Below are 6,000 nucleotides of genomic sequence, written 5' to 3'. Positions count from 1 at the left end.
CTGATTTCAAGAGGAAAAGAATCTGCTGCACCAAGATGACAGCTGGGCCATTGCACAGAAGGGCTTGGCAGTGTGTCTCGGCTACCTTTGTTTCTGACACATGTGGTATCACATCCAAACTAGAGTCAGGCTCATCCTTGGCACATGGGGGCTTAAAGCTCTGAAAATGATTTCTGTGGATCTTGTTACTCCAAGTGTGGTCCAGAGACTGGCCGTGACAGCATCACCTGGGAGCTCATTAGAAATGCAGAATCTCAGGCTCCACCCCAGCCAGCAGAGTCAGAATCTTTAAAGTCTGAGAAGGTCTGTCCTAGATTCTGCTCCAATCTAGGATCAGAATCTCTGAAGCCACATTTCTCAAATCTGCCTGACATAGAGGCTCCCCTAGGCGAATCAGATACAGGCTGAAGTTTGAGAACCAATAGAGAAAATCTTCAAAATGTCAATAAGGTCATCAATGGGACATTTAAGTCACATCTTTGAGGTGCCTTCCCCAACCCAGAAAATCCCCTCTGAGGCAGCATGAAAAATATCATCCACTGATTTGCAGTCCATCTACTTCTAAAAAAGGATTCATGACAGATTATGAACAGAGCAGGTGGTCAGCAAAGCAGCATAACAGAATGGACTGCAGGGAAACTCCACAAACCCATAACCCACTAAGCCCCTTTCCCCACATTTGGGGTATTACAAAGCCTTAAATCCCACTGCTGGGTTATTCCCCTGCTTCCTTTTAAAATTACAAGTTCCCTTGGAAGAAAAGACCTACTTACATTCAGACTAAATTGTTGATGACTTTTCAAAACCTGCTTTCCTGACAGCAATCTTTCAGCAAGTCCTAGCATTCTACCTCCAAAGAAAATCTCGAATGTTCTACTTCTCTCTACCTTGGCGGGGGGCATTATGTCTCATTTGCATGGCTGCCAAGAACTTCCCAGCTGGTCTCTCTGTTCCTACTTCTATCTCCTCTGATCTCTGTTCCACCCGGTTCTCAAAGCAGTCACAGAATGGTGGAAATCTCATCAGGTCATATCCCAGCCTAAAGTCAAAAACTGCCTCTATCAGTTTCCTTTGGCTTCTGTAACAAATTACCACAAACATGGTGGCTTAAAACAACAAACATTTATTATCTCACAGCTCTGGAGACCAGAAGTCCAGAATCTGGATCACTGGTTTAAAATCGGCACATCAGCAGGACCATACTATCCCTGGAGGTTCTAGAGGATAATCGGTTCTTTGCCTCTTCCAGCTCAGCCCCGAGGCTGCAAGGCTTCAGCTTCTGGCCACATCGCTCCATCCTCTGCCTCTATGGTCATACTGCCTTGTCCTCCTGTCTGTCCACTCTTCCACTGCCTTCCTCTTTATAGGAATACATGAGATGGTACCCAGGACCCACCTGGATAGTCCAGGATGATCTCCCCATCTCAAGATTCTGATTTAATCCCATCTGTAAAATTTGTTTGGACAGCTCCTGGATGAAAACACATCTATCTCTGGGGATCTTCAATCCACTGCACTTGATAAAATCCGAAGTCTGTACCGTAGCCCCTAAGGTCCCATGTGACCTGGTCTCTACCCCACTTTTGGACCCTATTCTACTCCCCTTTCTTCCTTTTCCAGCCTGCCCCTCCAGTCTGCTTTCAGATCTTCAAGTATGTTCCTGCCACAGAGCCTTTGTTCCTGCTATTTCTTTTACATGCGGTGCTACTGCTCTTGGCCTCTCTGGCTGAATGAATGGGTGAAAAAAATGAATGAATGTCTTATTCCTAAAAACTTCGGAAACAAGATAGTGGGAAAGTAGAAACAGAAGCCTGGGTAGAAGTTAACTGCACTTACCTTTTAATTTGGCCCAGAAAGTCATTTGGCTAAATATGCTTCCACCTCACCTTTTCCCAGTTGCCAAACACCTCAAAATAGCCCTAGTTCTTAGGCACCTGGAGGGTCCCCAGAAAGGATTTGTTTCAGGCGGTTGTAGTCAAGTTGGAAAGTTGGAACTGGGTATTGATAGGACTAATGCCACATGGAAACACATCCCGTCTCTACTTGTTCTTGAAGAAATAGGACAGTCCAAGGTATACAAAGCAATTTTGACTTCCAGCAACAATTTTGATGGTGTTTCTTCTTTTAGTGGTCAGTGAATGCTCATTGTTGATTTTAGTGGCAACTAAAAGGCCCCTGCTATGGCTGCATTGCAGACAGTATGCCTGCCAGGGGTTAAATCACCTTTAATGATCTCCTGACTCTGAGAGAAGATCTATCATTAAATGGAATTTCTTGCACGCTATTATGATGAACATGTAAATAGAAGTTCTCTCTGCCCCAGGGAGAAGGAGCCTGAGTTCTATACAGTTATATAAATCAACAACGGTCATTACTTTACAGGGAGTGGGTAGTCTAGAGTGATCAACACACTTTCTTCCAGTTTTCCCACGTCTTTTTCCACAAGCACTTTAAATCCTGAATCCCGGGAAACCCCTTAGCCTCAGATACATGGGGAATGCTGGTTGCCCTAGTGGTTGATAGCAGGACTATTCCTAACAGTTGAGGGAGCCAGGGCAAAAGAGTCAAAGTGGAGGCCCATGAGATATGTCTAAATATACAGAAGTTATAAATCAAGCTAACACACTGCCTAATAAAAATATATTCTTCTCCCCTACCATGACAAAAGTCTTCAAAATAACCTGGAAGCCTAGTTTGAGTTCCAAGCTGTTGGACTCCCCTCTGGCTTCTGGTCTGTCTCCGCCTTCTCTTCCCACTCTTAGCTCTGCCCCACACCCCAAGGGGTCTTACCCAAATAAGTGCAGATATTCAAACTCCATCCATACCCCATTAGCAACCACCTCCTGAGGCCTAGGGGTAAACTGTCACAAGGTTCATTCCTGGAGGAGAATGGCCCTAGGGCAGAGTTCCACTCTGTTCTAGAAATGGGATTGGAGTCCTTCAAGAAGAGAATTCTGCAGTCCATGGAGCCTAAGCCTAGCCTGGAAGGGATGGGTGGCTAGGGGATGAGGACCAGAGTAGAATCCACAGGGTAGGAGCCACTCTTGCCTGAGTCTAAAGGCAGCACCAGGAGTCACCACTCTCTAGAGTCCCCATGAAATTAGATACGATAGGATAATTGCCAATTTCCAAATACACCACCAGGTCCTTGTGGGCAGAGGTTAGAGTTGTTCAACCCAGAGAGATAAAAGTCTGAACAAACTGTTAAAGATACCCTGAGACTGTTCCTAGAAAGAACTGAGGTCCTCACGAGAGAAAACAAAATTATAGTACAGCAGAGTAAAGAAGTCATGTAGCAAAGAGCACTCTCTCTTACTTAGAGATTGATAAGAAAATCGTCTGCCAGGGGCATCTGGGTGGCTCAGTGGGTTAAGCCTCTGCCTTCTGCTCAGGTCATGATCTCAGGGTCCTGGGATAGAACCCCACATTGGGCTCTCTGCTCAGCAGAGAGCCTGCTTCCCCTCTCTCTCTGCCTGCCTCTCTGCCTACTTGTGATCCCTCTCTCTGTCAAATAAATAAATAAAATCCTTAAAAAAAAAAAAAAAAGAAAAGAAAAAAAATTGTCTGCCAGAGAGAGGAGACTGGGAGTTTGAATGTCATCCTCCAGAGTCCATGCTAATGCAGGATTTCTGCTTTCCTTCAAGGGATTGACTTTGATAGATGGTGCAGATTATGGTCCCAGTCTCAGTAGCTTATAAGTACTGCAGGCTGCAAAAGACTGGTCTGCTCTTGCAGCCTAGGTCACCTGAGTGTAGTGAGTACCCAGCAGCCGGTGTTACCTAATGAACAGCGTGGAGGTGATATGATGATATGAGATGGAGAAAAAGATCAGGATGTCTTGGTTAGAAACATCATGTCAGATCAGGGGTTTAGGTAATACCCCTGCAGTTACTAACAGTGACACCATAGGTGAGTTACTTCACATATTTAAGCCTTGGCTTTAATTCCTAAGCAAAATTGGGATCTAAATATTATACGTGGGGGTGCCTGGGTGGCACAGTTGGTTCAACATATGCCTTCAGCTCAGGTCATGATCCCAGGGTCCTGGGATCCAGCCCCATATCGGGCTCCCTGCTCAGCAGGGAACTTGCTTCTCCCTCTCCCTCTGCCCCTCACCGTCTGCTCCTACCCCTGCTTGTCCTTTCTCTCCTGTTCATGCTCTCAAATAAATAAATAATTTTTTAAATAAATAAATAATATAGAAATAAATACTACATGTGACTGGTATGCAGAATAATTGAGATAAAGCATATAAGGAATTCAACCAGTATTTGTAACATTTTAAGTATTCCAAAATCCTGCTTCTTCATGGGAAGAGAAATGCTGGTCGCGGTGGTGCTGATGGCAGTTGCAGAACTGCACTAGCAGGGTAGTAGTACTACTTGGTGTCAAGAAGAAGTAATACCATCGTATACCAATATGGGATACAGGCAGATTTGCTGGATCCTGAGGCTCGTGGTTCTCGAGTCTAGAAAGGAGAGTCTTTGATGATAACAAAGACATCAGGTAAAAGAATCCCTTTGAATAAGGAGACGATGCATGGACTAGAACCGTGGTAACTGCAGAATACCAACCAGAACTGACAGCGAGACACATGGAAACATGACTCACTCGTGCCTTCATTGAGAATACAGGGCACAAACTCAGCAAGTGCCAGTGAGCACGGAATCATCCCCAGCCGTGTGGGGGACACCAAGGGAAGCTGCTGAGGGAGCTCATGGCTGCACTCACACTTGCACAAACTCAAGCTGAGTCATCACAGCAACTGAGTAATATCTCAACTGATAGAAGACGGATCACTCACGGGCAAGCCTGAATCATCACCAGGAGCAACTATCCTCATCCCCGGCCAAACTTAGGTACTACTCAATGCGCATATGAATCATGTCTAAATTAAGCACAAAGATTTCCAAATTATCTCAACATGATCTAACATCTGGGCAGGAGATATTTATTACAGAGCTGGAGGAGGGGCCAGAAAGAGAGAAAAAATAGAGAGAAGGCTATGTTCTCTAAGAAAACTATTTTCTTTTGAAATATAGAACTATTTTTGCAAAAATGACTGACTCACTTTATTTTTTTAATCACTGAAAAGGAAAGAGAGTGTGTGTAATGGATTACTTTACACTAAATAAAGACATCACATGGACATTAGGCTTTCTAATTCGGTTTTATATGATTCTAACTGCATTTAAAATGTACTTGCGAGCATAAGATTGATTTGTTTCTCGGATGGATTGCCTAAGCTCATTCTACAGTTAGAAATAACTTCCCGCAAAGCTTTCTCATGCCTTCTGGGATGCAGGAACATAGTTTGCCCCATGATGCTCTCTGACCCGATCACCCCCAAGTTCTTACTCTTTTTCCCATGGGCTGTGAGGCTCACTGCAGAGCTCTTGATTCTTTGGGAGTACACTAGGAAGGTCCAAAGGCTCCCTTTGGCCTGACTTCTCAATGTCTTTTGTCACAGGTTTTCCACTTCCTAGACACATGGGGGGAAATGTTCATGATTATTACTGCGAGCTATAGAATCAGACCAGGGTTCAACTCCTGGCTCTGCCACTTCACTTTATGTGACTACAGACAAGCTGTTTATCCTTTTTGAGCCTCAACTTCCTGTCTGTGAAATGGGGATACTTAAGAGTCCCTAACTCAGGAAAGATTAAGTGTGACTGTCTTTGTAAAGGATTTGGCTCAGTGGCTGGCTACATGGCAAGAGCTCCACAGATGTTAGCTCTTATTCTTCCTAATGGATGAGTGTTTGGGGTTCTGTATTTAGACACCCAGGAAGTGAAGCCACTGGGATCTGATGTTTTAGGTAATAGAAAACCGTGCTCTCCAGCCAAACTGAACTTCTTTTGCCTCGGGCCCGGTACTTTTCCTATTATAATGCTCCCCATTCGTTGTCTTTTGTTGTAATTGCTTATTTAACATCTGTTTTTCCTAGGAGAGTAGATTCTGTGAATCTTTTTTTTCACTGCTGCATGTCTCACACCCAGC

This window comes from Lutra lutra, chromosome 1 (assembly GCF_902655055.1).
Source record: "Lutra lutra chromosome 1, mLutLut1.2, whole genome shotgun sequence".
In the NCBI taxonomy this organism is placed as follows: Eukaryota; Metazoa; Chordata; class Mammalia; order Carnivora; family Mustelidae; genus Lutra; species Lutra lutra.
This window is presented reverse-complemented; position numbering follows the sequence as displayed.